Below are 22,910 nucleotides of genomic sequence, written 5' to 3' on the forward strand. Positions count from 1 at the left end.
ACCTAATTCTACACATTACCACCACACCGAGAACGAAACAAAAGTGAGGCTGCAGAGGCTGGACAGCTCTCTCCAGATTGCTCATCAATCAATCAATCAATCAATCTTTATTTGTATAGCGCCAAATCATAACCAATGGTATCTCAAGGCACTTTACAGTAGAGCAGTCTTAAGGATGGACTCTTCATTTTATGGATACACACATATGCATATATACGTATATACAAGACTTCATCAAGACTTCCTCTGAAGACTTCCTAAATTGCATCAACATTAACAGGAATAAATATTCAAACAAGCAGTAAACTGCTTCTCACAGTTTTAAAAACTCTCCTCAGCACAGAGTGAGAAGTCGAAAGAAAGAGAGAGAGAAACACACACATACGCCAAACCTCCAGCCAGCTTCTTGTTAAATACAACTGCGACAACAACACGGAACCACGGAACAATGTCAGCTAAGTTAAACAGTTAAGAGATGCTTGCAGTTGGGGTTGCAAATCTTCCTTCACGCTCTGCTAGTGGGGGGAGGGGCTCTGCATTCTGCAGCCTCTGTCTCCAGCAACACAGGCAAACGCAGCAGCGGCATCGGTCAATGACATTAGCACGAGCTTCATCCATTTCTGGATACTGCGAGTCACAGGAAATGCCCAAGATCTATTTTTGTTAGAGGGTCCGTTGGCTTCTTTTCACTTAAAGGCAACCACACAAAGTTTAATAAAAAAAAAAGGTTTGGTTCTTTGGAGACACGTTGCTTCAGTTCCTTATATAAGTTCTATAAACTGATCATGCAGAATTAAATCATTATTTGGAATACCACTAGGCGTCTTACGGAGAGCTACATCCATTAATGACTTTAAAGTGTGTGAATAATCACGAAGTGTTTCGCCTTCCCGCTGCCTACGTTGAAATAATTGTAAATGTGCAACTACATAAGACTGCGTATAACTGTAATTCTCAGTTAAGATAGCAAACATTATGTCTGGAGTATACCAGTTAACACTTGGGTAGAGATCAACTTCGGCCTTGGCATTACCATCCACGTAGTCTCTAACAAATAACACTTGTTCAGCAATAGGCATGTATCTGACCCCCAGACATCTATGCACCTCTTTAAGCCAAAATCATGGACACACCTTGGACTGGTAAACGTGCTCGCACTCCTACGCACACTCGTCCAGACACCAGAGATGAACGTAAAAATATTGAATGGAGCGGTACGAGCAAAGTGCTCATTTGCACCCCCCACTCCAACGCATCTGAGCCACAGTATGAGCTGTCAGAAAAAGGTAAAGCGCGCTATACAATCAATGACTGGGAAGCTCCAGTATCTCGGTGAATTGTGATCAGCACATCGTCTTCCTCTTTATCTGTTATAAAGACAGTTCTCTTTAATATGAACGGCTCGTAGCTCGCGTCCACACATACTACTCTAACGCATGAAGTATCATTAGGTTGAAACGGAGCAGGACGCACAAAACCAACACTCTTTGGATATTATTTTTTAGGACTTTTTGACTGCTCTTTGCATAAAAGAATGAAGCAGTTAGCAATCAAATGTCCGGCATCACGACAATAAAAACACGATTGTTAGAGATGCTGCTGCTGCTGCTGGCAGCGCTGGTGTTAGAGCGCAGAGTGACTCTGCGCGTAAACCTTGGACTTTTAACTTCAGCGCAGGCGACGCGCTCACGGTGAACTAACGGAAAAGAAAAACAACAGGTTAAAACAAATTAATCTGCCAGTACAGCAGCTTTTGCTAATGTTCCTACATTCTGTTCATTCAAATAAACGAGTTTTTCAGGCAAACACGATTTAAACTCCTCCAACAGAGTTAACTCACAAAGCTGCTCAAACGTTTCCACTTTGCTTGCTGTGCACCATTTATCAAACAAAATAGACTTGTCCCTGACAAACTACATACGTTTGGCTTGCTGATTTTTCACACGAACGAAACTTTTGCCTATAAGCTGGCACTAACTCATCAGTGCGTAAAACCGTGGCTTTAACCACATCATAACATAAGCTCTCTTCTGTTGATAGGGCCGAACACACTTCCTGTGCTTTCCCTACTAACTTGCACTGGAGTAAACTCCACACATCTCTCGGCCAGTTCAAAGTGGCTGCTATGCACTCAAATGCTTTAAAATAGCTGTCAACCTCACTCTCTCTGAACTGTGGCACCAAGGTGCTCATGTCAAGCTGATCAGCAGGGGAGGGTAGTGTGTTACTCACAGGCAGTGTGCGTGAGACAGGAGCGTCCATCTCCATCATCCTCAGGCAGAGATGCATGAGCTCAACCTCAGAGGGCCAACTTTAAGTCCTTCGTATTTACACCTGCCTGGATCAGTGCAATCGGGTCTGCATGTGACAGGGCTGCACGCTCTGGAGCCTCCGCTCCAGCCAAATTGTGTAGCATTTAAAACTGACAGCAAGTTTCAGAATGAACTGAAGAAAGGCTAAAGGTAAGTTTTTAAATTATTTATTATAATGGCATATTAAAATAATATAAACCCAGTTAATCACAATTAGGGTTGCCAACTCCCTACAAAAAAAATAAGGAACACCCCTGCCCAACAGCAAGGACCCCCCCCCCCCCCCCCCCCCCCATTTATCTATTTATTGCACTGGAAAAAATATAATTTCTGTAACAGAAATTATTCTGAATAGTTCTAAAAGCTTGTAAAATGTGCAAACTAGCAACAAAACAAAAAAAAGAGAAACAAAAAGTTTTTCCTTTAAATAATGAATTGTCCTCGTGTTCTAAAAACAGTGGGATATGAAGACTGAATGTGCAAAATGCAAAAAAGGTTTCTCTTAAGAAAAAATAGTCCTCTTTAACTTAAAACAGTGTGCAATACAGGACTGTTAATGTACAAAATGGTAAAGACAATTTCAAAGAACCATTGCACTGTGCCAAAAAAAACCTTTTTACCTGAAATGCCTGGAATGTTCATTTGTATTGAAACAGAAATGTGAATGACCTTGGGATCCTAAGAGCTCAGTGGTACATAACCTACTTTTTCCACTGGTATTTCTTTTGACTTCTTGCTGCAGCAAGGAGCTGTTTGTCTTTCAGTGCTGCAGAGTAAAACTCTGAGCAAGACATGTCATAATTGAGGCTGACAATAAGCTCACTCCTAATAAGTTCAATGGAACATTTGTTCCGCACATCTGTCCATTTGCTTTTCATGAAGGAGAAAATCCTTTCTACAAACCCAGTGGAAGATTGGATGCTGAGGACAAAGGATACAACAGCCTGAATGTTGGGGAGATCAGTTGCCTGAAGAACTTGCATCCACCTCTCTGCTGTTCCCTTGCGTTGCCACTGTTCCTTTTCTTGGGCCACTGTGGTGAGGTGTGCAAGAAGGTTATTTGTGGTCATGCATTCTTCATAGAGGCTGTCCATGGAGATGTTAAGTCTTTCAGAGGAGAAGAAAGGTTGTGTTAGTCATAAATGGTACACAGGCCATAAGGTGGTCAATACAGAAATAAAACACATTTCAGAACTTTATACAGTATTTTGCAGTTTATTTAACTAAATTAATTATATGTGTAGAAAGTTGTGTGTGTATATACATGTATTTATTTGAATATTTCTATGAGTTGTATGGACTTTCATAATCATCAACAATAGTAAAACATGGTTTACATTTGCATTTTGTATCTAACTTACCTATTAACCATGTGAAGCCGCTCAGTGATCTTCTCCATCTCATCAAAAGATATCTTCCCAGACTCTAAAGAGAGGGGCTGCAGGTGAAAAAGCCAGTTTTCCTCTGAAAAGTCAAACCACTTCTGGATGTAACTAATGGCAGTGTTTAAGAAGGCAGTAAACTCCTGCTTGGCAACATCAGCTTCAGATGGTGAGAGATGCTGGAGCCTCTGTCGTGTGAGATAACCGTAGAAACCATCATCTCTTCTCTGAATTAGTCTCCTCAGAAAGGATTCCATGATGCAATAAAGGTCAACAGACGAAGTTACGTTTGTCTCCAGCTTCTTCACCACCTCCTCAAACAAGGACATGATATTACTGCAAAAGAGAAGGTACACTTCTACAATGTCTGCCTCCTCCTCTGGTCCAGGAGCGTCTTTTCTCAACCTCAGCAATGTTTGAAGACGCTTTGGACATTCCTCACCAATGCTAATCAGATATGATTTTAGTGGCATCCAATTTTGGAGCAGGCGGGTGATTGCAGGGTTCAGTGACAGCCATCTGGTCACTACATGGCGCAGGATTTCGTGGAATTCAGTATCACAAAACTCACAGAACTCCTTCAGAGACTCTCTCCTTTTGGCAGAGATGGAGAAGAAGCCATAAACTTTGAGGACAATATTTTCAATATCCACTGAAAGCTGGTCCAGAGCTTTTCTCACTGTGTTATGAATGATATGTGCATGACAGTTGCCACGAAGTATCTCACAGTTGATCTCTTTCAATTTTGTGAAGACAGAATTGTGGACACCATAATTGACATTTGCATTATCAGCACTAAATGCAGACACATGATCAAGGAATAAACCTGTGTTGTCAAGGGAGCTTTGGATTGATCTGACTATTCCCTCTGCAGACTCATCTGGATTTTCTACAAAATCTATTACTTTGTTGACTATCCCATTCTCTGGTGTGAAAAACTGTACAGCCAAGGGAAACATCTTGCGATTGCCTTTGTTTGAGGCATCTGTATGAAGAGAGAATGGTAGTGGATTACCATCTCTTTTCAACTGTTTGATAACAGCTTCTATCGCCTTTGGAGACAGGACATCTTTCACAATTGCCTCAGCTTTTGTCCTCCCACAGGACATCTTCTTGGCAATGTTGGAGTCACTCAGCGTTCGGGTGATCAACTTGAGTGCACAGTCGGCTGAGTTATAACTTAAACCATGTTTGACTGTGTGGTACACATGAGCTACCTCTGCAGCAGTCACCTATCAAGAAGGAAAAAAATAAATTATCTTATTAGCCTATAGTCGACGTGTATTACTAAACCCAGGTTAACAAACAGAAGCATATTATATCTACAGAATAACTAATATTCAATAACTCTGTTACAATAATCAATAACTCTGTTACATCAAGGGTTACCAACATGCAATTAATATATATCTGTCTGCACATGAAAATATGCATATGCATATGAAAATATCTATGAAAAGTTTGAACTTATTAGAAATGTATAAGGTCTTTGTGCTCATCAATTAGCCTATCTATGTATTTGTAGTTATTTTTGGAAATACATTTTATGCATTAATCCACCAATTGCAATTATATGCAATAAATCAATCACATTTTATTTATAAAGTATTATAAAATATTAATGATAGCCTACTGTAGACTATCATTAAAGCCTATTGTAATATCGCTGGCAATAACATGCTGAGTCTGACATTTATTCATTGCACGTTTCTATAACCAGAAGTACTTACTACATCTGCCTCTGGAGTTGCCTGATGGACAACAAATCGGTCAAGGCTTCCCCTTGTTTGGTTGGCCCGTTGTCTTTCGACATGTCCAGTACCACTTGCATGCTGTTTCACGTCATGAATGCCACCATGGGCAATTGAAAATACGCGCCGACATATTATGCAGTTTGCTTTATATTCATTGTCATGCACTTTCCCCAGCCATGCGTGATCCTTTTCCCATTCAACTCGATATTTTTGTAAACGTCTTTGTTTCTTCCTGGGAGATGTAGCACTGTCAGTGCTTGTAGAAGCAGTACTGGTTGGCAAATCTTGTATATTCTCCGAGCCGGTGTCGTCCATGCTGCTTTGTTTTTCTCTGTTTCGCCGACACATCTTCCTTACAAGCAAGTGAGCCTATCTTGACCAATGAGCTGAGTGGGAATGTAAGTGCCCGTATCTCATTGGTGACAACAAAACACAAGAGTAGGAAATTGGCATACCGTGCAGTTTCAAAATAAAACGTCCTCTCTCGTTCATTGATTAATGTTTGCTCATTTTGGCTCTGACAGAAATACGGAACAAATGGCGTTCCTTCTTACTTTAATACGGAACGCATCCATTTTTTTCTCAATACGGAACGATTCCGTTTTTTACGGAACGGTTGGCAACCCTAATCACAATCAATCATACTATCACTTTAAAACCAGGCCACACAGCAAACCAACAAAACCACAGCAACTTAAAAACATGTTTGCAGTGATAGATAAATGTAATGATTACAATCAACAACAGAATCCCAATTCAAGTACTATGATTACATTAAAAAAGGGTCCAAACATATATTTAAATAAGGGTTAAAAGGTTGGTGGGATAAAAACAGTGACAGGTAAAAAGATTCACTCACGGTCCTAAAGAAAATACACAGTTAATAAACAATCAGTCAAATAAAAATAAAATCATCCATTACAAGCTGAGTTCATACCTTTGCCAAAACGGCCATTTTATAGCCCTTTACACATCCACACAAAACCAGCTAAACAACCATAAAATGCGGTTAGGTGCCTGTACTGCACTTACACATTCAACTGGAGATTTCACTGTGTCGCTACTGGCCGGAGATGCAGTCCTGTCCTGATTTGATAATATGCAACAGTGCGTTTGTTTATGTTAAAAGACCGTATGTAAAATCACTAGTGCAACAACTTGTTGTTTTGGGACAGTGTTTGAAGGTTTTCTCACAGATTATCTGAGGGGTATTTCATCAATCTTAGCTCAGGGTTAAGTCCAGGTTTAACCTTCCGTGTTGCCTTCCTGACGTCATTACCAACAAGGACTCTGATTGGCTTTCGCGCCTGCGCGTCACGCAAAACAGACGCTGGAGTTCAATATTTTCAACTCAAGCGGAGGGCAAATATCACGAAAATCGGGAGCGCGCTTGCGCTCTCCACGCGTGAATTAGAACGCGCCGCCCCACCGGCAAATAATGCGTTCACACCAAACGCATTTTCTGCGGGACCATTCTTCGGTTGCTTATGAAACTTACCTGAGACAGACAGACAGTCGTTCGGCTGCAGAGATGGAGCTCCGGTAGTTGTATCCTGCTGGGACATCCGTGGGCCAATCCGACCCAGCAGGTCGTGGAATCGGGTGCTGGTCATCCACAGGTACCGGTGGAAACGGTCATCATCCAGGCGTAGCTCCTGAAGCAGGCAGTGAAGCTCACCGAGTTGGATGTGGCGCTGGTTAACCTGGTGAAGCCAGGAAAGCCGACTTTTCTTCCCCTTCCGAGAGTAAGCATCAGTGAATTGACGGGGGTCCTCCATAGTTGATGGTGGAAATGAACAGAGCCTGTTTGTCGCCTTTTGGGAGTCTGGTGGGCGGAGCTTCGCTTCAGACGCGAATATGAAGCAAATAGGGAAACATTTTTTGATCCTGCGAATCCTGCGGAAGGTTTCGCGCAGAAAACGCGTTTGGTGTGAATGCTGCATAATGACTCTCCATACCTTCAAAGTGTTCAGGAGGAGGAAATTACCCTTCACTTTTTCTGAAACCCATTTTTTAGAAACGTATAAAATATTACAAAGAGGGATTTGGTCCAGAGGGGCAGCTTCTAAATCGAGCCATGTAGATTTGGAGTCATTTCTAACCCATCATTTGAAAAACATAAAGCAGCCGAGGGAGTATGTTCATTTTAAAAATATTAATTCTACCCAGAAAGGACAATGGGAGGGAGGTCCAGCGTGACAGATCGTCTTTAATTCTGCGGATTAAAGGCAGAAAGTTTGCTTTATAAAGACCAGAGAGGGACAAAGTAATGTCTACCCAAATAGACAAACCCAGAAGGGGACCATTGGAAAGGGGCAGAGCTAACTGATGTCCAACAATTATTATGAATTAGGGGTATAGCCTCTGATTTGGTGTAATTAATTTTATAGCCTGAGAACCGCCGAAAGTTTCAATGACCTCGATAACTGTTTCATATCAGTTGATATTGATAATTATTGAAATAAGGCCAAATTTAAATACTTTTATTTTAAACATAATCTTTAACATTTAAAAAGAGGTTGAAAAAACTCTGTTAAGATTGTATATATCTGCGCTCTTACTCTGTGTGGCTGTGTTGTAAAGGTTGGATGTTGTAGCGCATGTTCTCCCCTTGGGGCGCTGTGATGCTGTGTAGTGTTTAACACCGCAGCAGTTGTGTGTTCAGAAGAAGTGAATAAAGTATCCTTGGAGTGAGGACGTTGATGATCGGACCCGGTGAAAGTGTCGTTTATGTGCACACACAAAGTACTCCATTAAGCTCAACACCTTAACAGGTTATGGGCCCAGTGATTCCAGCCACCTCAAGCAAACAAGGCGAGATAGCGTTGAGTCGACGCACGCACAGAGAAGCCAAGAAAGTTTGCAGGTGTGGACTTGAGCTAACAGAGGAGAACTGCTTGACCAAGGATAAAGGTAATGCAAACGTGAAGTATTACACGGAGCATAAAGCGGACTTTGGCCAATAAACTAGCGTGTACTCTCGAAGAAGAAGTAACCGCGGTAAAGTTTGAGCTAATTAGCATAGCATAGTGCTAAAGTGCGGAGCTTAAACAAATATGGCGGCTCGTGCTACCGGAGCAGTATCCCCGCAACTGTACTTTGATGGATCCGAAAGCAAGTTTGACCTTTGGGAAGCAAGGTTTTTGGGACACTTACATATTTTAAAGTTGAAAGACACTGTTCTAAATGAACCAGTAGGAGAAGAGCAAGCAGCAGCGGACAGAATAAAAAATCCAGACTGCTATGCAGAGCTCATAAGGTTGATCGATGATAAAAGCTTGTCTTTAATAAGACACGATGCTACATACGATGGCAGGAAAGCACTGAAAATACTGAGGGAGCACTACTCAGGAAAAAGCAAGCCACGAATAATCAACCTGTACACGTCCTTGACAAAACTACGGAAAGCAGACAGAGAGTCAACTACGGACTACGTCATCAGAGCAGAAAACCTGATTACAGCACTTCGTGATGCCGGTGAGACTCTCAGTGATAGTCTGATCATAGCCATGATTCTTGGTGGCCTCCCTGACTCTTACAAGCCATTAGCTGTACATGTAACACAAAATGAGGACAATGTGACATTTACAGATTTCAAAAGGAGATTACGAATTTACGAAGAGTCAGAGAAAATTAGTACTGCTGAGCCAACAGACAATGTGATGAAAACGTTCACAAAACAGGATAGAAATATCCAGAAGAAGTACACTCAAAGTAGAAGTGAAGATGGAGATCTGACATGTTTCAAATGTGGATTAAAAGGACACAGAGCAAGAAAGTGTATCCGAAAAGTGTGGTGCAACTTTTGTAAGAGCAACACACACCAAGAAACCATATGCAAAAAGAAAGATAAACGAGACAATGTCAGAAAGGTTACTGATGAACAATCCAGTGATTACCTCTTCAAAGCAGCACAAGAAGAAAGTGAGTCAGCACCCAAAATAAAGATGAAAGGCATTATGGTGGATGCAGGAGCGACATCCCACATTGTAAATGATGTAAATAACTTTACAAGCTTTGACAACACTTTTCAACCAGAGACTCATTCAGTGGAACTAGCTGATGGGACAAGATGCAGTGGAATGGCCCAAGGAAGAGGAACAGCAACGATACATCTAGTGGACAGCGATGGACGACAGCACAGGGCACAACTAAGAAATGCTCTGTACATGCCCTCATATCCCCACAACATCTTTTCAGTGGCGAGAGCAGCCGACGGAGGAGCAACCATAACTTTCAAGAAAGGAGAGAGCCACATGATCACTAAAGATGGTAACAGATTTAAAATAAATGAATATGAGAAGCTATATTATCTACCAACTGTTGATGCAAATGAAGATCAGTGTAAAGTTTGTCACGACGTACAAACATGGCACGAGATTCTAGGGCACTGCAACTATGAGGATGTAATCAAACTCCAAACTGTGGTCAAAGGTATGGTAATTAAGGGAAATGTTGTTAAGCCGGATCAGATGTGTGAAATATGTACAAAAGGCAAGTTTACCCAAACGAGAAATAGGGAGCTAGATGCTAAAGCAAATAAACCCCTGGAGTTAATCCATACAGACCTGGCAGGGCCAATGAAAACTGAGAGCATAGAAGGACACAAATACGCACAATGTTTCACAGATGACTATTCAGGTGCTGTATTAGTATATTTCCTTAAGTCAAAAAGCGATGCAGTTGCTGCAACAGAAAAGTTCTTAGCAGATGTAGCACCCTATGGAGATGTAAAGTGTATACGTTCAGACAACGGCACTGAGTTTACAAACAGAGAGTTCCAAATGTTACTAACAAAGAACAAAATAAGACATGAGACTTCAGCGCCTTATTCTCCACACCAAAATGGCACAGCAGAGAGAGGATGGCGAAAACTGTTTGACATGGCTAGATGCTTACTGATAGAGAGCAAACTACCAAACTATTTGTGGAACTATGCCATTCAAACAGCAGCTCATGTTAGAAACAGGTGTTACAATAGACGGACAAAGAAAACAGCATATGAGTTACTTACAGGAAAAGTACCAAATGTGTCACAAATGCAAAAGTTTGGGTCTACATGTTTTAGTTGCAAACAAGAAAAAGGAAAACTAGACTCCAAAAGTGAGCAGGGCATTTTCATAGGCTACGATAAAAATAGCCCAGCCTTCCTGGTATATTATCCAGAAATGAAAAAGGTCCAAAAGATCAGATTGATGAGATTCGCAACCAAAACAAGTGTAGAGAGAGAGACACAAACTTTGGAGCCATACGCAAGACATGACATTGGAAACAGAGACAATGCAGTGTGTGACAGTGACCAGAAGGATGAGGACAGAGTTAAACCTGAAAACAGTACTGAGGATTTAAATGAGCAGGAAGATATGGAACAGTCAGCGACAAATGCTGAAACAGAAATCAGAAAGAATCCATTCAGGATAAAGAAAAGGCCATCTTATTTACAAGATTATGAGACTGATGATTCATTGGACAGATTACAAACATGCGTTGATTTCTGTTATCGAGCAGTATGTGACATTCCAGAAACTTATCAGGAAGCCGTGTTATCATCCAAGTCAATACACTGGAAAAACGCCATGGATGAGGAGATGAACTCACTAGTGGAAAATGACACATTCCAGTTGACTGACTTACCACCAGGTAAGCGAGCTTTAAAAGCAAAGTGGGTTTATGCACTCAAAACAGACACAGATGGATCTAATAAATATAAGGCTAGATTTGTTGCTAAAGGATACGACCAGAAAGCAGGAACTGATTACAAAGAGACGTTTTTACCGACAGCTGACATGTTAAGTGTAAGAATTCTCATGCAGAAGGCGGCACAGGAGGACCTACTCTTACATCAGATGGACGTGAAGACCGCGTATCTGCACGCACCCATCGACTGTGAAATCTATTTAGAACAACCACAAGGTTATGAGAAAAACTCTAACACAGGTGAAAAACTGGTATGTAAACTGAACAAATCATTGTATGGACTCAAACAGTCGGGCAGAAACTGGAATACAGTGTTACACACCCATTTATGTGAAAATGACTTTGTGCAAAATGATGCAGATCATTGTGTGTATACAAAAGAAAAATATGGTCAAAAGGTAATACTTATTATTTGGGTAGATGACCTTATTTTAGCTGCTTCAAGTGAAAAATCAATGCAGGATGTAAAAAGAATGTTAACTCAGAGATTCAAAATGAAGGATTTGGGAACCCTAAAACATTTCTTAGGAATAGACTTTGAACAAACAAATGGACTAGTCAAAATGTCACAAGAGAGATATATGAAAAAGGTTTTACAAAGGTTTGATATGGAAAATTGTAAACCAAGAGAAACTCCTTGTGAACCAAACTTGATTACGCAGAAAATGCTGAAAAGTTGAAACAACCAAGACAGTACAGAGAAGCAGTGGGAAGTTTAATTTACCTATCCATAGTGTTGTGTTCAAGACCGCACTATCCGAGACCAAGACTTGCCCGAGACCAGAATGCACCGAGACCAAGACAAGACCAAGACTTTCGGGAGCCGAGACCGAGTCAAGACCAAGACCGAGACAAGCCGAGACCAAGACCAAGACCATAAACATTTTTTTTTCAATTTAAAAAAATATATAAATAAATAAAATTATGACAAGGTTCAACAGTTAAATAACATCTTTCTTTAATTTTAGTTTATTTTAAATACATTTGACGGACAAAAAAGGTGCCTGCAAAAAATTAACTAAAATATTAAAACTACTACTGCTACTGATAAATTCACAATTATTCTACATATTTGAAAACAAGATTTTTATGTCAGCTGAATGTACAGCAAGTGTTTAAAAGCATTTCTGCCAAGAAATAATGATTCTTGATTCTGATTCTTTCAGTTGTTCAGGTTTAACAGGTCACAGATTTCACAAGATAATTTTTTAGTTTGAAAAAGCCTTTACACAGGCCATTTTTATTAATTCACTTAGTTGATATAGTTTAATTTGGTTGCTGTAATGTAACTAGGATATTCAATTAACAAAGGTTTCCAACTGTAACTGTAAAAGTGAAACTTTCTGAAATAAAACTACAAACAAGTTGTCATCAGTGTAAAAAACATAGAGCTACAGGTAGATGTGAAACTAAATAAAACAAACAAACCCTGGAACAGTCATGTGACAAATTAATCAATTGTTCTTGTTGAGAATTATTATTATTATTCTGGAAACAGAAACTATAAAAATAATTATATTGTGAACCTGTTTATATTGTGGGGAACATATTGTATACATACATGTAATTGGAGTCTAAAGACACAAAAAAAAAACACCACTTTAAAAGATAATAGACTAATATAAGACCTCTTTACAGTTATTTGACTCATTCTGTGATGCGCGGCGATGACGCGCTGGTGACGACATAATCCAAGATGGCGGCGCCCGGACTACAGCCGATATTATGTAATAAAGCCTTAAAAGACATGGATATAATGAAAAGAGTGGATGGACAGATGCATAAACATGCAGACTTTCACACGGACACACAAGGACTTATTAAACACACACGGACTTATTAAACACACACGGACCTCAGTAAACACGGTAAAAGGAACAGGCTTTGCCGCTCGGCAGGCACTAGGACCCAGAAGCAGAGTAAGTGCGTCACCTATCCATCCTTCACAGGCTGTAATATCATCAGTTTATCATTTTACCAGTTATTAGAGCTACTGTCTTTACCAGGGAGATAATATTTATTACTGGTGATTGTTTTCTGGAGTTTTACTGGGATTTTTACCGGTGATTAGTTCATATCTCCCTTCTGCTCCGCGGTCCAAACTGACACCGCAGCCACACACACACACACACACACACACACACACACACACACACCACACACACACACACACACACATACACACACACACACACACACACACAGTCACATTAAGGAAGGTTGCGGTCATTATACGGGGTGGATTAAATAATGAATAAAGGATTGTTTTATCCCGTTCTTCTCCGTGTTATTATCACATTATAAAAAAGGTTAAAAATAGCAGGAATTAGTGCTGGTCTCGAACGGTCTTGACGGAAAATCCCGAGTCCGGGCAGCCCGAGTCCAAGACAAGACCGAGTCAAAATGCTTCAGAGACCGAGACAAGACCAAGACCTTTAAAATTTGGTCTCGAGACCAAGACCGGTCTTGACCACCCCAACACTACCTATCCACATGCACTCGACCTGACCTAAGCTTTGTTGTGAGTAAACTATCTCAACACTTTAATGAACCTACTATGGAACATTGGAATACAGTGAAACATGTATTCAGATACCTAAAAGGTACATCAGAACAAGGACTTAACTTCAAGAAGAATGTAACTGAAAAACTTGGTCTGACAGTTTACTGTGATGCAAGTTGGGCATCAAATGAAACAGACAGATGTAGCACATCAGGCTATTGTGCAACTTTGTGTAAAGGCAGTTCATTCATTTCATGGAAGACAAGAAAACAACCAACAGTAGCTCTTTCTACCTGTGAAGCAGAATACATTTCTTTAGCTTCAGCTATACAGGAGTGTCTTTACATTGAACAGCTACTAAAAGGACTTGATAACTATCAATATGTTAAAACAAAAGTGTACGAAGATAATCAAGGTACGATTGCACTCACTAAAAATCCTGTTAACAGACAAAGATGCAAACACATTGGGGTGGTGTTTAGCTCAGTGGGTTGAGCGCCCGCCCCATAAACGGAGGCTGTAGTTCGATTAGTTCGATTCCCGGCCTGGGGACCCTTTGCTGCATGTCATTCCCTGCTCTCTCTGATCCCTTTCCTGTCAAGCAACTGTCATATAAAGGCCACTAGAGCCCAAAAAATCCTTTAAAAAAAAAAAAAAAAAGATGCAAACACATTGATGTGAAATACCACTTCATAAGAGACATTGTTGCTACTGGTAGGGTGTTACGGGCAATAGCCCTACAGAACAAATGGTTGCTGATATCTTGACAAAACCAGCTACTAAACAGAAGTTGAAATATTTTTCACAGAATATGTTTGACATTTAAGGATAAAGACTAGAAGGAGGAATCTTAACAAAACAGGATGATGGAAAAATGTTCTTAAAATGTTTGTTTACAAATTGGTTTAACACAGTGAGCTAATAGCGAGTGGGGGTGTTAAGATTGTATATATCTGCGCTCTTACTCTGTGTGGCTGTGTTGTAAAGGTTGGATGTTGTAGCGCATGTTCTCCCCTTGGGGCGCTGTGATGCTGTGTAGTGTTTAACACCGCAGCAGTTGTGTGTTCAGAAGAAGTGAATAAAGTATCCTTGGAGTGAGGACGTTGATGATCGGACCCGGTGAAAGTGTCGTTTGTGTGCACACACAAAGTACTCCATTAAGCTCAACACCTTAACAAACTCAATTATTATTATTTTTTTTACTGTACAAATAGACAAAAACATCTGTCCGAACCTGACTCGTCCGGTGCACGGTTATGCATCTTCTTATCATAATATCAGCTGTGCTCCGGTGCTAAACAGTTGATGTGCGCCCCTGTGGCGTCTTGGCTGATGACTGCAGTTACACTAACAACCTTGGTGTCACTATTGAGTCTGATTTCTTGATCCTGCGCTATGCTGTTTTAATCGACAAGAGAAAATGCTTTGTTAATTGAATCATTTTTTTGGCACTACCAAAACAAATAGGTCCACAACTGATAGTTGACTTACGTTTATTGAACAGTGAAGTGATAATGTCTGTAAAAAGTCCCAGTGCTGTTGTTACTATATACAGTATCAGCACTAATGGAATGTCTCTGTCCAATCAAATTATTTGGTCGAAACTAATTGTCGTATAATCAATAATGTTAAAGGAGTGGCTGAGGTTTAGCAGTTTGGCTAATGTCCTAGCAACATAATCTTGCGTGATTTCAGCATAACCATCCGGTTTTTGTACATTCTCTGAAGCATATAAAATATAAACTAATAACAGTAGTTGTTACTACATACTCAGGCTGCAACGATTAGTCGACATAATCGATAACATCGACGCGTCATTTAATCTTGTAAACAAAGGATAAAAACCAGCGCACTGCCACTTCCTGGTACAGGTCATTACATGAACTGTGAACTGCCGCATCCTGCCTCTCCCTCTCCGGGCTGCCAGGATACTTCCCCACCACCACAGCCTCAGAGGACTCGGCTGTACCTGGCACCTGTGGACAACTGTGCAGTTTATGGCCTCCCGGATCGTTTCCCAGTGACTATACAGAAGGAAACAGGTGTTTCTCAGACAAATATTACACCGCCACTACCAAGGCAGGTATTAAACTCCCACTTTTTGTGAGCTGTGCTGGCTGTTTGCAGATCAAAGTGCATCTTTTTACAGTGATGCATGGGTGAAAGGAGTAGGAAACTGGCAACATTTAAGCGAGAGGATTGACACACATGCTTCTAATGAGTGAGTACAGGTTTTTTTGGTTTTGAAGTGAGATTTAAAACTATAGCAATGCACTTGTAACCTCACATGTGATTATGTGCACCTATGTCTGTAATCCTTCTGGCTTGATTCCTAATTTTTGTTTCCCTAAAATAAGAGAAAGGCATTCTTTATTTGATTTGATCTGTTATATACAATTAGATAGATAGATAGATAGATAGATAGATAGATAGATAGATAGATAGATACTTTATTCATCTCCAAGAGAAATTCACAGTTCCAGCAGCTTACAGGTATGGGAACACAGGGGCATGCAGGGAAAGTACAATGTAAAAATTTAAAAATTTAAATTATATAGTTAACCTATTCTCTTCTCATTGATTCGGGATAATTTAACATTTACTAATTTCTGAAAAATTTCTATGATTGATATGCAAATATTTGCACCAGGGCCTATCACCAAGATATTACACCACTGCTAGTTCAGTTACTTTTATGAATAATTTACTTTAAACTGCTTTGAATTAAAATACCTTGGTTTTTGCTTCTACTGTCATTTATTATGAACAGTAAAGGCTTTCATCTACTATCAATTGTGCAATTTTATATAATATTGATAAATGATTGGATTTTTCTTAACTTTTAGGTAATATGATTATTTGTAATAGGTATTATATTGTGATAAACTTATATTTATTTATTTTTTATTTATTTATTCAGTTTATTTCCGACATGGTTGCATTCACAGAAGTTTTGTTATTTCTCTTTTTTGGTTTTGTACATGTCGAAAAAGGAGACGAGAGAAGCAGTTTGCTTATCTAGGTCCCGTCCCCTGTTTAAAACACAGAAAATTTACATCAAAGGTTGTCTCTCTGGTCAGACAGTCTTTGGTTATTCTGAGCACAATTACAGTTTTTTTTTTGTTTTGTTTTGTCCTTTTTTATGTAGGATTCATTCTCATCTGTAGTCAGTGTTGTCTTTTTTTATTCCTCCTCCTCTCCATCGTTGTTCGTGTCATCCTTCTTCCCTGCAGATTTCAGCACCAGTTGATAAATTCCATCTCGTCGATGTGTTGATCACGTATTCTTGTAAGAATGTGTTTCGAGTTTTTTCTTTATATCTAGTCAAGTTTGCAGCTTGTTTTGTCTCTGCATCAAGGCTATTCCAGCTAGAGATAGCTCTATTGACAGTGCTGTATTTTCCAATGTTAGATTTAACCCTTTCTTGTATAAACACATTACTATGTCTTAGTTCACAAGCAGTTTGTTTGTATATAAAACGTTTTTGTATTTGATATGGGAGTGTTTTAAGAGATGCCCTAAATGCTAGAATTTGTGTGTTATAGTGTATTATTTCTTGCAGTTTTAGGTATTTGGCCTTTTCAAATAGTTCATTTGTGTGTGCGTTGTGTGGTGCTTTATATAGAATTCTAATAGCTTTTTTTTTTTTTAAGTTTAAATAAAGGTTCAAGATACGTTTTGTAGGTGTTTCCCCAGATTTCTGAGCAGTAATTTAAATGTGACCCAACAAGGGAAGAATAGATTGTCTTCAGTGATTTGGTATGTAGTATTTGTTGTAATTTCCATAGGATGTAGCTGCTTTTGGCAACTTTGTTTTTAACTACTTGTATGTGCTTTTTCCAGGTCAGTTTCTCATCTATCCACACTCCTAGTGGTCTATATTCTTTTACTTGTTCAATTATGTCCATGTCTAGTTCCAGTATAATGTCTTCTTTTTAATTTTTTTATTTCCAAAACTGATGAATTTTGTTTTGCTGACGTTTAGGGCTAGTTTATTTACATTGAGCCGTGTTTGGATTTTTGATAGATCCTCATTCGTCGTTTCTATTAGAGTTTTAATGTCTTTACCTGAGCATAGGATGGTTGTGTCGTCTGCAAACAGCGTTAGTTTGAGACTATTTGAGACTTTGAAAATGTCGTTTATATATAGAATGAACAGTTTTGGCCCTAAAATCGTACCCTGTGGCACACCACATTGTATGGTTTGGCATATTGATATGTTTTGTTCAAGTCAACATATTGTCTCCTATTTCTCATATAACTTTTAATCCAGTTTGGGGCATTGTGCCTAATGCCGTAGTTTTGAAGTTTTTCTTCCAAAATGCCATGGTTTATTGTGTCAAATGCTTTTTTAAGGTCCAAAAAAATGCAGAATACAAATAAATTATTTTCTAGTGCATCTCTTATATTTTCCGTGTTGTCAGTTATAGCCATTACTGTTGAACGTCCTTTTCTGAACACATATTGGCCTTTGTAACGATGAGGTGACGTTACACATGGACTGTTATAATGTATACATGGTAAATTGTGTGAACAGACTGGCAGTGCTTAATGAAATTAAGAAGACACATTCTGTTGTATTGATTTAATGAATTTGCTTAAATTGACATCATGAGGACAGGTGATGAAGCACATGGTTCAGGCCACAAGGTTTCAGCATTCATCTAGTGATAAAAACAGAAAATAAGATAATTGATAAATAACTTAGCAGTGACATGATAGATAAAACCATTAAATATGTTCTCTTATTCTGGGTGTGATTGAAATGCAATATACAGCAATGCTTACCTGTGCATGGTCTCTTCCTCTTTCCTGTGGTGTCCTGGTGAAAGAATTCCCCGGGGGATGTGGACACCTTTTTATAGTTCCAGGTGGGAGAGACCAAGAGGGACTAAGGAACAGGGGAGCTTGATGTTTAGAAATCAATGTAAATAATTAGTTTAATCATTTAGGGGATCTGAATAAGGGTAATTATATTAATAGAGGGTTATTGTTTATGATGGTGTCTGTTAAGAATTATTTGTGTAAATATTTATGTTGTACTTTTAATATGTGAATCAAATGTCACCCCATGCTTGGTACAGGCTAATTAAGGATGCACCTGTATATAGGGACCTCCATTCTGGTCAGTAGGAGTTGAGTGGAGATTGAAATGCACTGTGCTTGTGGTGCCAATGGAAAATAAAAAGACAAAAACCTGATGCATCAAAACTCTGGAGCCTGGTTGCCTCATTGATTGCCTCCACTGCTACGGTTGCTCTTTGACAGCCTTCATGTATGATATTATTCTCTTCTATGAATTTGTCCAGCCTTTTCATGAACAGTTTTTCTAGAATTTTCGATAATTGCGGTAATATTAAAATAGGTCAATAATTGGTGAAATCTTGTTTGTCTCCACTCTTGTGGATCGGTCTGATTTTTGCAATTTTCATTTGGTCTGGGAATATAATCTTGTGAACTAATATACATCTTTATTTTTAATAGTGCTCCTAAGCAAAGGCGTTTGGATGAGTTTGTCATTAAGAGAGGTTCATGCACTCCCCAAATGGCTAAAGTACTAACAGAGAGCATCCTGAATATGAGAGTCATTGATATGAGACCAATATCCCCGGTTGAGGATGATGGCTTCAAGCAGATAATACAGACCTTCCATCCAGACAGGGGTGGAAAGTGACAAATTACATTTACTATCGTTACTGTAAGTGAGTAGCTTTTTTGTGTACTTCTACTTTTTTGAGTACTTTTTAAAATCTGTAATTTTACTTTTACTTAAGTACATTTTGTTTCAAGTAACAGTACTTTGCTACTTTTGAAATGGATTCCATTATAGAGTAAAATAAATCCTGCATGCGGACTGGAGTCTGCTACATTTGTACTATTGAACTTACCCTAGAGCTATTGTTAGGATCAGTGTGTATATGTCTATGGCCTGCTCTGTTGATTCACGTGACGTCACTCACATTGCTGCATCATGACAAAGCGAGCACGCTAAATTCTGATGGAGAGCAACTGCTCTCTGAATTCGTCAAAATGCCCATGTTTTGTGGAGTTTACGGCTGCTCCAATTGTTCTAATCGATAAAAGGAAATGAGATTTTATATAGTACCGAAGATTGTCGTTCACAAAGGTAAGAAATGTAAAAAGCTCACAGAACAACGTCGTAAAAAGTGAATTTAAAACCTACATCTGCGGTCGGGAGGAGTCTGCTGATGCCCGTGCATACCTGTCAAGTTTTGGATTTGAAAATAAGGAAAATTTTCTGGCGCCCACTACGAGTCGTCCCACCCTGCTCAACCATATATATATGTATATATATATATATATATATATATATATATGAAATATTATTGTTATCTATATCGCCAAAATAGAAAACTCGATACATCTTGAATCTCGATATATCGCCCAGCCCTAATTCCTAAATTATAAAACAGCCTAAATAAAAACATAAATGTGTATATGAAGCACATGTGTTTATTTAATATACTTACAGTTTATATACAAGTCAACACATTGCATATTTACTGTTAATTTCACATTGCTTGTCTTTAAGTTAGACATTAACATTTTATTTTCATTATATATTTTCTTTTAATTTCTCATGCTCACTTATGTGGTTCTCTGGTATTCACTAATGATTTATTAGACACATTTATTAGAGACTACATTCTTTAACACTTTTTGAAAGGAGTTTATATTTGTGACGCTTGTGATTGGCTGATTTTTCATGATGAATTACGCAGTTCCTTTCCCCGTGGGAGACGTTACTAATCGAACAGAACGTGTAACTGTGTCCCATCCTGATGGTCTTTAGGAAGGTAAACTCTCTGTCACGTTTCACAAAGTATTTACACGAGTTCTTAGTTTTTTTTTCGCCAGAAACGTCTTCATTCATTTATCTTTTTTCTTCTGAGTTGTTTGCGGGTTTGTTGCCACTGTCACCACTAATCTCGCGAGAACTGCCACTTAGGCCAATTTAGGTGGCAGTTCTCGCGAAGCTAGTGACGGCGTTCAGTTTAGTAAGGCATCTTTTAATTATTACTACAGTAAAACATGGGATATTTACGGGAAAATACTAATACAGGAAGATGGCAGGAAAGAGGGGTAAAATACGGGAGTTTCCCAGCCAAAACGGAATACTTGACAAGTCTGTGCCCGTGTGTGCAGCGACCACTTGATCAGAGGTATATTAGCGAGCTAACTTTGTTTTTGTGGCTGTGTTTATATAGCTTATCGGTTGTGTGCGACTCAGAGCAGAGAGTTTTTGTGCCCCCCAAAGTTTTCTTAATGCCCTCCCATTTAATACTGCCTGGTGCCGACACTGGTCTCCCGTGTGCCTCGTTCTCCAGCAGTGCCATATAAGCCACTGTGCATTTTAGCGCATTGTGTGCGCCTTTCTTTTTATAACAGCTACAGGTGTTGTAGCCAACTGATCAGCCGTTTTGCGCAATGATCATGTGATTTTAATTACAACTATTATTATTTATAATATAAAACTGTATTTGTAGGCGCGCACATGTCACCCTGGGGCGTCAGTATCATTTTTTCCTTCTTCGGCTCATTTCGTCGAGACTTTGTATTACATACTGTACAAATTTCTTGGTTTCAGAGGTGATTTATTGGATGCTCTGACACATTGGATGTATTGACACAAGTACATATCTCATCGAATTGACATCCTTGACATTTATTTTATTGTATTCATCCGGGTTAGCCACACCATGTCTTGTTCTCATGCACGTTATTTTGAAATGGTGTTCTCTAATAAATTATAATAATAAAAAAAGAACCTAGTTTGATCTGTATACACGTCTTTTTGTTTTTTTGTTTTTATTGCATGGGAGAGATGCCCCCCCAAAAAGTTACAAATACATAAATAAATAAATAATAAATTAAAAAAATAAAAGTAACTAAGTAACGTTTACTCTGAGTACATTTTAAGTGAGCTACTTTTTACTTTTACTCAAGTAGATTTTTACACCAGTAACTTTACTTTTACTTTAAGTAAAATCTTATCAAAGTAACAGTACTTTTACTAGTAGATTTTTTCTGTACTCCACCCCTGCATTCAGACTACACCTTACCACGCACAACTCTTTAGTTGGTTTAAAGTTCTTACCACCAGAACCTCTAAGGCAGGTTAGTAACATTTTTTTTATGTTTATGTTTTTTTTTTACAGTGTTTCTGTTATGAATAGTTGTTCAAGACCACATGCACTTTTGTACTATTTAATTATTTTTTTTATTGTGATTACAATTTTTCATGTTGAAAATATAACTATTATAAATGCATTCTTTTGTCCTGTCATTCTTTTATTTTCTTTCTGTAAAACATGCTGTCAGAGTACAACAGAGTCACTTTCACAAGTGTGAGGCTTTAATGAACAATGATGATGTGTATTTTTGTTTTTTCATTTTATATATTTTCCTTTTATTTTTGTCATCATTTTGTTTGCTTTTGGAGTCATTTTCTATATTCTGGTTGTTTTGTATATTTTCCAGTTATTTTTGTTGTCATCTTGAGCATTTTTGGAGCAATTATGTGTATTTTTGTACAATTACTTTTGAGACCGTTGGACCATTGGACAAACTTCCAACAAACTTTTTCAAAGAGGAAGTTAAAAAAAACATCCTGCGTTCCGAGTGGTCTGGAGCGTAGCGTTAACACTGGTCTAAGCTGTGACTAATGAGAGCAAACAAGTGTATGAGAACACTGTGTGTATAACAGGTTAAATCTGTCTCAAAAGTCCACAGCTACAATAGCACGGACTTCAGAGACATGTAACATTATGAATCTGAGTGTATGTGTTTGCCCCGTGCTGTATTTACTTGCATTTCCTTATTGGAGTTGATGTTGAGCAGACATTCCCACATAGAGAACTTAAAGTCGTAACCTCACTGATCCAATAATCCATGGGAAGAGAAGCTCCGACCTCATGATGCATCAAGTGTTTAACAGACTTTTTAGGGTTAAATCCAGCAGGCATGCTGCTTCCAAACTGGTTTTATCACTTTGGAAAATACTGATAGTTAACTAGTTGTTATCCTTCTTTGGAAGTTCCTGGAAACACTGCTTCTGCCTGTATCCTATACAGATATGGGCAACTGTGGCCCTTACACTAATTTTGTGTGGCTCACAAAGGAAATGCAAAAAATGACAATAAAAAAAACCACACACACTAAATTGCATGAAATAACAATAAATACCACATACAATGACAGAAAAATTTACAAAACAACAAGAAAAACACAGTAAATGACA

At 38.8% G+C, this 22,910-nt stretch overlaps 1 long non-coding RNA gene across 1 annotated transcript; it reads right to left on the reverse strand.

The window, feature by feature from the left end:
- Positions 1–3,325: 3,325 nt before the first annotated feature.
- Positions 3,326–3,926, reverse strand: LOC114466855 (uncharacterized). Its single transcript, XR_003674476.1, has 2 exons — positions 3,674–3,926; positions 3,326–3,419 (listed from the first exon to the last, which is right to left on the reverse strand). It is a non-coding gene; the product is annotated as an uncharacterized LOC114466855 (long non-coding RNA).
- Between the last annotated feature and the right edge of the window lie 18,984 nt (positions 3,927–22,910).

Source organism: Gouania willdenowi, chromosome 7 (genome assembly GCF_900634775.1).
Source record: "Gouania willdenowi chromosome 7, fGouWil2.1, whole genome shotgun sequence".
Lineage (NCBI taxonomy): Eukaryota > Metazoa > Chordata > Actinopteri > Blenniiformes > Gobiesocidae > Gouania > Gouania willdenowi.